Source organism: Nomascus leucogenys, chromosome 15 (assembly GCF_006542625.1).
Source record: "Nomascus leucogenys isolate Asia chromosome 15, Asia_NLE_v1, whole genome shotgun sequence".
NCBI lineage: Eukaryota > Metazoa > Chordata > Mammalia > Primates > Hylobatidae > Nomascus > Nomascus leucogenys.
The window spans coordinates 21,123,785-21,136,051 of record NC_044395.1 but is presented as its reverse complement, the minus strand read 5'-3'; the positions used below and the strand labels follow the sequence as shown (position 1 = coordinate 21,136,051).

Sequence of the window (12,267 nt, the reverse complement as noted above, 5' to 3'; positions counted from 1 at the left end):
CAGGACCCATGAATAGGCCCCTTGTTGCAGGAAAGGGGGACAAGGGCTGGGCTGCGCTAGGCAACCCCAGCCCCTCCTATCTGCTAACTGGAAACTCAGAAACAGAGGAAAAGGTTATGGGGAGGAGGGGAGGCCAACTACTGTTGCTTAGCAACAAGGTCCCTTGTGCCAAAAAGTGTGCCCCATGCATGCATGCTGGCAGAATTCTCCCTTCCTGCTGACAGAGCTGTATTGGAGAGACCGATATTAGCATTTGTTGAAACATTTCTGAGCCCTCTGGATTTTATCTCGCCTCCAGGTGGGTTGGCTATTCTAGCAGTCTGGGGCTGTCACCATGTTGGAATTGTTGGGGGTGATGATGGAAGATCTTTGTCACCCCTTGCCCGAGGGCCACATCTGTCACCCCAATGCCAGGGAAGTGGGCCTCTACCCCTGTCTGCCCTGGGAGCCAGTTGCAGCAGGAGCCCTCAGTGCTATCTTGTTTCAAAGCACAAGGTGATCCAGCTGAGCCCACATGGGGCTAAACACACCTGGGAGCAGGCACATCTCTTTAGACAAGGAGGCAGAATAGGTCCTAGGGAAGGTAAATGCAGATGGGACTTCCTTTCCTCCAATTGGCTGCTCAAAAACCCCTCAGATGGGACAGTTAAGAATATAGGATTTAGAGTCAGGCCTTCATCCAACCTCAGTTCTCCCACTTCCCTTACTCAGCCTCACCTGTAAAGTGAGGATAATAGTACCTACCTCATAGGGTTGATGTCAGAATTCATTGAGATATTGCCCATAAAGCCCATAACCTGGTGTCTAGCACAGACTGTATTCAGCAAACAGTAGCTGCTATTATTGTTGTTGTTGTTGCTGAATGTCACCCACACAGGATTTAACTTTTTGCTCCCTATTTTCCTTATACACTGTATTAGTCAATTCTTGCACTGCTATAAATAAATACCTAAGACTGGATAATTTCAAGAGAAAAGAAGTTTAATTGACTCACGGTTCCACAGGCTGTACAGGAAGCACAGTGACTTCTGCTTCTGGGAAGACCTCAGGAAGCTTCCAATTATAGTGAAAGACAAAGGGGGAGCAAGGCCTCTAACATGGCAGGAGCAAGAGCAAGAGAGAGAAGGGGGAGGTGCCACACACTTTTAAACAACCAGATCTCATGAGAACTCTATCACAAGAATAGCACCAAGCGGATGATGAATCATGAAGGTTTCTTGATCATGAAGGATCCACTCCCATGATCAAATCACCTCCTATCAGGGGCCACTTTTAACATTGAGGATTATAATTTGACATGAGATTTGGGTTGGGACACAGATCCAAACCCTATCATACACTCAGTGTGTCAACTCTGAACTTATGGTCATCACACCAGAGCACACATAAGACAATGAAGAGACAGAGGTCAGCTGTGAATTACAGAAGGAGAAGGAGAGAAATGGTGGCTGGAACTCAGATGCCCTTGGCTAGGCTCTGAGGTCTCCCAGGACAATACTCTTCAGACTACAAACCTGAGTATCTACTGTGTGTCAGAAACTAGCCTGGGCATGGGGGATGAACAAGTCACAGACTGGGTGCTTACAGACTGGAAAAAGGGATAGAAACAGATGTAAGCAATTGTTATTATGAAACGTGAAATAACAAAGGCATAAACCCAGAGGTATAGGAGAATAGAGGAATAGCTGCCCTGAGGATACAAAGAAGAGGGCTTTGCAATGGAGGAGACATTTGAATTGAGTTTTGAGAAGTGACAAAGCAATCACAAAGAAGGGTATTTAAAATATACTGCAGGTAATGTCAATGAAAATGGTAGGAGTAAAATTCTCTGAAAATTCCCTCCTCCCTAAAAGCAATGAGAAAAATGGCAAAAAATGGTGAGAATCAATTTTTTCAGAACTCTGGAAATTAATCAAAAGTTTATAGCAATCTGGGAAGTCTTCATTCAAGAAAAAAAATGACATAATTTTAGTAAGAAGAGTGAGCCTTGTGGCATTTTAACTTGCTCCAATTCCATCCCCCTCACCCCAACTCTGCAGTAGCCTTGAAAACCAACAAACCACAATCACCATGGAAACCAGCAGCCTGGCAGCTACAAGAAGGGGTAGAACAGCCTTGGAGTTCCTTCAAAGCCTCATTCCCAGAGATTTGTAATTATTTGACCTGTCTAGTGGTTCCCTGGAAGATACCATTTGCAAGAATGTCTTTATTTCACCTGTCTCAAAGCTTGCCTGGAGCAAACAGCTTTTTCCTTAAGGGTATTTGTTGAAAACAACTAGAGACAATTGTTGGACTTTGTGGCTGCCTAAAACAATGGATAACAGTTGAGGCAAAAAAAAAAACAAACAAAAGAGGCTAGCCAAAAATCTTAAAAAGAAAATCTGGGGGAATAAAATATCTAGAAAGGGCCTTGAAAGGCTCTGAAATATCCCAAGGAATATAGAAAGCCATATGTATGCACAGGAGGGTGCACATGCCCAGGGCTGTGCACATGTGCAGAAAAAAACTAAGGAAGGTCCTGAGCTCTCACCCTGGGCTAAGCTTAAGGCTCTGCACAAGCAGGAAGGCTAAGGTGGAGTTGTCAATGTCCTGTCTGAGAGTTGAAGGCATGTCCCAACATACCCACAGAGCCACTTTGCAAAAACAAGGTGACTCATTGGTTCCAAGCATCAAGGCACTCTCTGTCTAATTATTAGCTGAACACTAAGTAGAGATTTCAGTGGCCACACATGACAAAAAATACAGACTTTTCAGAATTAGCTCAGAAAAGTCACTAAACACACAAAGAAGCAACATCAACAACAACAAACCCTGAGGAAGGGAGAGAATCTTATTTCCAAAGTTGCTGTATTATATTATGTTATTTAAAATGCAGTTTTCAATAAGAAATTATGAGGCACACAAAGAAACAAGAAAGTAAGGCACATACACAGGGGGGAAAAAATAATTGATAAAAACTGTCCCTGAGGAAGCCCATATATTGAACTTATAAGATGAAAACTTTAAATCGGCTATTCTATACACATTCAAAGAACTAAAGAAAACCATATCCAAAGAACTAGAAAAAGGTATGAGAATAATATCTTATCAGGTAATGAATATCAACAAGGGGATAGAAATTATATATTTTTTTAAAGAACCAAATATAAATTCTGGAGTTGAGTAGTATGATAGCTGAAATGAAAAATTTACTAGAGGGGCTCAACAGCAGATCTCAGCAGGCAGAAGAAAGAATCTGTGAATTAAAGATGTGTAAATTGATATTATACAGTCTAAGGGATAGAAAGGAAAAAAGAATGGAGAAAAATGAACAAAGGTTCAGAGACATTTGAGATAACATCAAAAATATGTAGTGTGTGTGTGTGTGTGTGTGTATGTGTGTGTATAATGAGAATCCAAGAAGGACGAGAGAGGAAGCAGAAATAATATTTGAAAAAATAATGACCAAAAACTTTCCAAATTTGATGAAAAATATTAATCTGCACATGGAAAAAAAACTCAATAAACTCCAAATAGGATACATCAAAGAGATCCACATGTAAACACATCATAATCGAATTGTTTAAGGCCAAAGACAAGAAAGATTCTTGGAAGCAGCATGAGGAAAGCAACTTATCACATACAAAGGGATCTTCAATCAACAGTTTAACAGTTAAGAGTTGGCTTCTCATCAGAAACCATGGAAGCCAGAATGGCATATTCAAATTCCTTAAAGAAAAAGATTGTCAACCAAAATTCTGCATCTAGCAAAACTATCCTTCAAAAGTGAAAAAGCAATTTAGATAATCTCAGATAGACAAAAACTAAGAGAATTCATTGCTAGCAAACCTGTCCTACAAGAAATACAGTCATATGCCACATGACAGTCAACAATGTACCACATATTCAACAGTGGCCCCACAAGATTATAATGAAGTTTTCATACTGTATTTTTAATGTATCTTTTCTATGTTTAGATACATAAATACTTAGTATTGTGTTACAATTGCCTTCAGTATTCAGTATGGTAATATGCTATCCAGGTTTGTAACCTCAGAGCAATAGGCTATGCCACATTGCCTAGGTGTGTAGTAGGCTATACCATCTAGGTTTGTGCAAATACACTCTATTTCACACAATGACAAAATCGCCCAACAACACAGTTCTCAGAATGTATCTCCATCATTAAGTGATGCATGACTATACTAAAGGGAGTCCTTTAGGCTGAAATAAAAATATATAAGACAGTAACTTGAATCCATATTAAGAAATAAAAAATGCTAGTAAAGGAAAGTATATAGGTAAACATAAAAGAGAGTATAAAGGCATTTTTTTTGTTTGTAATTCTTTTTGTTCTCCCATCTGACTTTAAAGACAATTGCATAAAGCCATAATTATAAATCTGTATTGATGGGTATATGGTGCAAAAATATATAATTTGTATGACAATACAGCACAAAGTAAGAAAAGAATGGAAGTAATAAGAGCGTAGATTTTTATACTATTAAAATTAAATTGGTATTAATCTGAATAGATTGTTATAATTTAAAATATTAATTGAAATTATCAGGCTACTAAGAAAATAACCTTTAAAATGTATATAGTAAAAGAAATGACAGAGGAGTTAAAATGGAACACTAGAAAATAACTGTTTAACACAAGGCAGAAATGAAACAAAAACATATAAGACATATAAAAAACAAATAGCAAAATAATAGACATAAATCCTACCTTATCTGTAGTTATACTAAATGTAAATGGATGAAACTCTTCAATTAAAAGGTAGAAATTGGCAGAATGAATTTTTAAAGCTATGATCAAGCTATATGCTATATATAAGAGACATATTTTAGTTTTAAAGACAAAATATGTTGAAGGTAAAGGGTGGAAAAAGAGGTTCCATGTACACAGAAACCAAAAGAGAGCTGGAATAACTATCATAATATCAGACAAAATAGACTTTAAGACAAAAATCATTGTGAGAGACAAAGTAGGACATTTTATAATGATAAAAGAGTTAATCCTGCCAGGCACGTTGGCACACACCTGTAATCCCAGCACTTTGGAGGGCTGAGGTGGGTGGATCACTTGAGGTCAGGAGTTCAAGAGCAGCCTGACCAATATGATGAAACCCCTTCTCTACTAAATATACAAAAATTAGCCAGGTATGGTGGCACGTGCCTGTAATCCCAGCTACTCAGGAGGCTGAGGTGGGAGAATCACTTGAGCCCAGGAGGCGGAGTTTGCAGTGGGCTGAGATTGCGCCACTATAGTCCATGCTGGGTGACAGAGATAGACTCCATCTTGAAAAAAAAAAAAGAGCTGTTTTATGTGGGGCACTGCCAAGTGGCTCTGGCCCCACAGGGCCATTGACCCAGCCTGCTGGTCCCCGAGCTCCGGTGGCCCATCGCTGGAGGAGCTGTTCGCCCAGGGCGGGCCCTTGTGGACCTTCCTCAAGCTCCAGGCGGGGTCTGAGGCCCATTTGAAGGTCAGGAGGCCCGAGTTGGTGGTGGTGGTCAAACTGCGGAAGGAGAAGGAGCAGAAGCTGCAGGAGACCGAGCACTTGCTGCACCATGAGAATGAAGATTTAAGGAAACTTGCAGAGAATGAAATAACTTTGTGTCAAAAAGAATAACTCAGCTGAAGCATCAGAAGAAACAGATGAAAATTATTTGATCCTGGAAGTAACTGCAGGAGTTGGAGGTCAGGAGGCAATGTTGTTTACTTCAGAGATATTTGATATGTATCAGCAATGTGCTGCATTTAAAAGATGGCATTTTGAAACCCTGGAATATTTTCCAAGTGAAATAGGTGGCCATAGAAATGCATCTGCCAGCATTGGGGGTTCAGAAGCCTATAGGCACATGAAATTTGAAGGAGGTGTGCACAGAGTACAAAGAGTGCCAAAGACAGAAAAGCAAAGCCGCATCCAAGCACCATGACAGTAGCAATATTACCCCAGCCTACTGAGATTAATTAATTGAATTGATTCCTTTACCATTATGTGATGGCCTTCTTTGTCTCTTTTGATCTTTGTTGGTTTAAAGTCTGTTTTATCAGAGACTAGGATTGCAAACCCTGCTTTTTTTGCTTTCCATTTGCTTGGTAGATCTTCCTCCATCCGTTTATTTTGAGCCTATGTGTGTCTCTGCATGTGAGATGGGTTTCCTGAATACAGCACACTGATGGGTCCTGACTCCTTATCCAGTTTGCCAGTCTGTGTCTTTTAATTGGAGCATTTAGCCCATTTACATTTAAGGTCAATATTGTTATGTGTGAATTTGATCCTGTCATTATGATGTTAGCTGGTTATTTTGCCTGTTAGTTGATGCAGTTTCTTCCTAGCCTTGAGGGTCTTTACAATTTGGCATGTTTTTGCAGTGGCTGGTACCAGTTGTTCCTTTCCATGTTTAGTGCTTCCTTCAGGAGCTTTCGTAAGGCAGGCCTGGTGGGGACAAAATCTCTCAGCATTTGCTTGTCTGTAAAGGATTTTATTTCTCCTTCACTTATGAAGCTTAGTTTGGCTGGATATGAAATTCTGGGTTGAAAATTCTTTTCTTTAAGAATGTTGAATATTGGCCCCCACTCTCTTCTGGCTTGTAGAGTTTCTGTCGAGAGATAGAGGTTACTTTGTGGGTAACCTGACCTTTCTCTCTGGCTGCCCTTAACGTTTTTTCCTTCATTTCAACCTTGGTGAATCTGACAATTATGTGTCTTGGGGTTGCTCTTCTTGAGGAGTATGTTTGTGGTGTTCTCTGTATTTCCTAAATTTGAATGTTGGCCTGCCTTGCTAGGTTGGGGAAGTTCTCCTGGATGATATCCTGCAGAGTGTTTTCCAACTTGGTTCCATTCTCCCCGTCACTTTCAGCTACACCAATCAAATATAGATTTTGTCTTTTCACATAGTCCCATATTTCTTGGAGGATTTGTTCATTTTTTTTTTACTCTTTTTTCTCTAAACTTCTCTTCTCATTTTATTTCATTAATTTGATCTTCAATAACTGATACCCTTTCTTCCACTTGATCGAATCAGCTATTGAAGCTTGTGCATGCGTCATGTAGTTCTTGTGCCATGGTTGTCAGCTCCATCAGGTCATTTAAGATCTTCTCTACACTTTTATTCTAGTTAGCCATTCGTCTAATCTTTTTACAAGGTTTTTAGCTTCCTTGCGATGGGTTAGAACATCCTCCTTTAGCTCAGAGAAGTTTGTTATTACCAACCTTCTGAAGCCTATTTCTGTCAGCTCGTCATTCTCCATCCAGCTTTGTTCTGTTGCTGGCGAGGATGTGCAATCCTTTGGAGTGGAAGAGGTGCTCTGGTTTTTAGAATTTTCAGCTTTTCTGCTCTGGTTTCTCCCCATCTTTGTGGTTTTATCTACCTTTGCTCTTTGATGTTGGTGACCTACAGATGGGGTTTTGTGTGGATGTCCTTTTTGTTGATGTTGATGCTATGCCTTTCTGTTTGTTAGTTTTCCTTCTAACAGTTAGGTCCCTCAGCTGCAGGTCTGTTGGAGTTTGCTGGAGGTCCACTCCAGACCCTGTTTGCCTGGGTATCACCAGCAGAGGCGGAAGAACAGCAAATATTGCTACCTGATCCTTCCTCTGAAAGCTTCATCCCAGAGGGGCACTTGCCTGTAGGAGGTATCAGTCAGGCCCTACTGGGAGTTGTCTCTCAGGCTACACGGGGGTCAGGGACCCACTTGAGGAGGCAGTCTGTCCTTTCTCAGAGCTCAAATGCTGTGCTGGGAGAACCACTGCTCTCTTCAGAGCTGTCAGACAGGGATGTTTAAGTCTGCAGAAGTTTCTGCTGCCTTTTGTTCAGCTATGCCCTGCCACCAGAGGTGGCGTCTACAGAGGCAGCAGGCCTTGGTGAGCTGTGGTGGGCTCCACCCAGTTCGAGCTTCCATGGCCACTTTGTTTACCTACTCAAGCCTCAGCAATGGCAGATGCCCCTCCCCCTGCCAGACTGCTGCCTCGCAGGTCAATCTCAGACTGCTGTGCTTGCAGTGAGCAAGGCTCTGTGGGCATGTGACCCACTAAGCCAGGCATGGGATATAATCTTCTGGTGTGCCGTTTGCTAAGATCATTGGAAAAGCGCAGTATTTGGGCAGGACTGTCCCGTTTTCCAGGTACAGTATGTCACAGCTTCCCTTGGCTAGGAAAGGGAAATCCCCTGACCCCTTGTGCTTCTTAGGTAAGGCGATGCCCCGCCCTGCTTTGGCTCCCCCTCCATGGGCTGCACCCACTGTCCAACCAGTCCCAATGAGATGAACCAGTACCTCAGTTGGAAATGCAGAAATCACCCATCTTCTGTGTCAATCACGCTGGGAGCTGCAGACCGGAGCTGTTCCTATTCAGCCATCTTGGAATGGAGAAAGAATATAGCAGCTTAGTTCTTGACCAGTTTGGTCCTCTGTCTGCCCCTTTCATCTAGATTCTCCCTCAAGAAGGCTGGTAGTGGCTTGGGTGCTTACTGGGGAGATCTCATATCACTTTTACGCAAGTCTTGGCAGCCAGCATCCTCCCTAACTCAGCTCCCAGCTCTGGGCATTCTTGTCACCATCAGGCTGGCTGTGACTTCATCATTCTGGAGGAGGCTGTATTCAAACCTTTGGTTTCTAGTATAACATAAGTTATCCTAGAATAGGCCCTATTAAACCCCTTGGTTTCTAGGTTTCTAAGGATAATATAGCAATTTTTATGTAGATTCTAATTTCTATTAACCTGGGTAATGAAAATGGAAAGGGGTCACTAAAGACTCCAAAATAATGATTAAAACAAAGTACAGCCAACTATAAATTATCCAAAGATGAACTAAAACATGGAAAATATGAATACACTGTAGTCCCTACTCTCAAAGGAGTTTATAATCCAGTTGAGATGACAAACAAATACACCAACGGGAGTGACCTGAGAGGATAGGTGGTAAAAGTAGATAGTGTGGGCTCAAATAGAATCAGCAGCCCTGAGTTCCACAGTGTCATGCTGAGGTCATGGTTTACAGTGACCATATTGAAACCCTAACCCTGGGAATAGCGCATGGTAGCATCTGCAGGCTGACAGTACCTAACCAGGCCCTGAAGGAGTGGCTCAGAAGTCAGGTTCTGCTGGAGGGACAGGGTTTGGAAAGGACTGGCAGAGGAATGACAGAAGGTCACCAGGGAAAGGAAGGCTGAGACAGGCGTATTTCCAAATTTTCCAGGGCAAGCCCTAGCCAGTGACCCCTGAGTTTGCTCTGGACTTGGTTTTTCCTATTGAAGATACCCAAGAAAGCATCAGGCAACATAACTGATCTTTTTCCTCACAGTTTTGGCCCCCAGGCCAATTGCTCTTAACCCTGGGTGGTTCACTGGAATCCCCTGGGAAGCTTGATACTAAAACAGTCATCCCTTGGCCCTATTTGAAACTTCCTGAAACATCACCCCTGTAAATGGGGGTCCTTGTGTCTGTTTTACCCTGGTGATTCTGGGGAAGCGCCATCTCAGCTAAGCTTCTCAGTCTTCTTTAGGCCTAGTAGCAGCAGCAGGAATTGGAGGAGGGAAAGTTGTGTCACAAAGAGTTATTTTTAAAATCATTAGTTACCCTGAGTATCTTTCCATGGTACATGGTGTGCCATTACCTTGGACAGACTTACATCATCTTTGTAAAAAGAGCTGTGTTTCTCCATCAGCTGCCACACAGCCAAAATTCTACTCAAAGAGATCCTTTGTGTTGGAGTGAGGCATTGTGTCTCCAGTGTCTAGCACAGTCTGGTACATATTAAGCGTATAGGCCAGGATAGGCCAGGTTATGCTGTAGCACCTCCCAGGTCGCAGTGGCTTAAAACAACAAAGGTTTATTTCTTACCTATGCTTCAGGTTCACAGGGATCAAGCTGGGGACTTTTGTCCACATATCCTACAATACAGTAGCCTCCATCTGGAATGTTACTGGTCACAGTGGCTGAAAGAAAGAGGGTTCTGAAGGGCTTCACACTGGAAATTAAATGTTCTGGCCACTTGCAGTTCATTAGCCCAAGATGTCACATGCTTCTGCCCAACCATGAGGAGACCATGAAAATGCAATCCTACAATATGCAGCGAAGCACAGAGCCAGAAATACTTGGTGAACAGCACTAGTAACTACCACAATGGGTATTCAATAAATATTTGTAAAATAAAATAACAGATGAGCAGAAATCACCTTACAAGGCAAGGTCATTAAGTCCACATTTACCCCACAATGGCATTTTTTTTCCCTTGAGATAAGAAAGAGGCAAGTGAAAGCAGGACTAAATGATTGAGCACACAGCTCTCCACCTTCTCTGTCATCCTGGTTGGCACAGCCCTTAGGGACTCTGGCTGGCTCTCTTCTCTCTGCAAGAGTCCCACTTCTGGAAAAAGGTAGCTCAGTTGCCCTGAGCCTCTGTAAGTCATGTTTGAGTAGTGTGAGAGTTGGCTCTGGTGTTGCATGACAGTGGAATACTCACAGTTATAGGGAGATCAGGAGCTGCTGAAACCAGCTCTGCTCTCCTTCAAGAGCAGATTTTAGATTAACCAGAGCTGGTTTCTTTCTGCCTGACTACCCAATTCAATGCTATCCCTATCAAGCTACCATTGACTTTCTTCACAGAATTAGAAAAAACTACTTTAAATTTCATATGGAACCAAAAAAGAGCCTGCATAGCCAAGACAATCCTAAGCAAAAAGAACAAAGCTGGAGGCATCACACTACCTGACTTCAAACTATACTAGAAAGCTACAGTAACCAAAACAGCATGGTACTGGTACCAAAACAGATATATAGACTGATGGAACAGAACAGAGGCCTCAGAAATAATGCCATACATCTACAACCATCTGATCTTTGATAAACCTGACAAAAACAAGCAATGGGGAAAGGATTCCCCATTTAATAAATGGTGCTGGGAAAACTGGCTAGCCATAAGCAGAAAACTGAAACTGGACCCCTTCCTTACACCTTACACAAAAATTAACTCAAGGTGGATTAAACACTTAAATGTAAAACCCAAAACCATAAAAACCCTAGAAGAAAACCTAGGCAATACCATTCAGGACATAGGCATGGGCAAGGACTTCATTACTAAAACGCCAAAAGCAAGGGCAACAAAAGCCAAAATTGACAAATGGGATCTAATTAAACTAAAGAGCTTCTGCAAAGCAAAAGAATCTACCATCAGAGCAAACAGGCAACCTACAGAATGGGAGAAAATTTTTGCAATCTACTCATCTGACAAAGGGCTAATATCCAGAATCTACAAGGAACTTAAACAAGTCTACAAGAAAAATACAAACAAACCCATCAAAAAGCGAGCAAAGGATATGAACAGACACTTCTCAAAAGAAGACATCTACGCAGCCAACAAACATGAAAAAATGCTCATCATCACTGGTCATTAGAGAAATGCAAATCAAAACCACAATGAGATACCATCTCACACCAGTTAGAATGGTGATCATTAAAAAGTCAGGAAACAACGGACGCTGGAGAGGATGTAGAGAAATAGGAATGCTTTTACACTGTTAGTGGGAGTGTAAATTATTTCAACCATTGTGGAAGACAGTGTGGCGATTCCTCAAGGATCTAGAAACAGAAATACCATTTGACCCAGCAATCCCATTACCAGGTATATACCCAAAGGATGATAAATTGTTCTACTATAAAGACACATGCACATTTATGTTTATTGCAGCACTATTCACAATAGCAAAGACTTGGAACCATCTGAAATGCTCATCAATGATAGACTGGATAAAGAAAATGTGGCACATATATACCATGGAATACTATGCAGCCATAAAAAAGGATGAGCTCATGTCCTTTGCAGGGACATGGATGAAGCTGGAAACCATCATTCTCAGCAAACTAACACAGGAACAGAAAACCAAACACCACATATTCTCACTCATAAGTGGGAGCTGAACAATGAGAACACATGGACACAGAGAGGGGAACATCACACACTGGGGCCTGTTGGGGGTGGGGAGCTAGAGGAGGGATAGCATTAGGAGAAATACCTAATGGATATTGGGTTGATGAGTACAGCAAACCACCATGGCACATGTATACCTATGTAACAAACATCCACATTCTGCACATGTATCCCAGAATTTAAAGTATAATTTTTTTAAAAAAAGTTTCCTTTCTCTTTCTTACTGCTATGCCCTTCCATTCTAGATAATCTATTCTGGTTTGCCCTAGCCATTTCTCTGGTTTGGACAGAAAAACCACTCTAGGATAAGGCAGGAGCCTAGATGCAGAATTGAAGGAGTTGCTCACTAGCAAGTGG

The 12,267-nt window shown here is 41.8% G+C and overlaps 1 pseudogene across 1 annotated transcript; it reads left to right on the top strand.

Moving 5' to 3' along the window:
• The first annotated feature begins 5,272 nt into the window (after positions 1-5,272).
• Positions 5,273-5,956, top strand: LOC100590660 (annotated as a pseudogene). The gene has a single exon (XR_004033662.1). The product of XR_004033662.1 is annotated as a peptide chain release factor 1-like, mitochondrial pseudogene (transcript).
• The last annotated feature ends 6,311 nt before the right edge of the window (positions 5,957-12,267 follow it).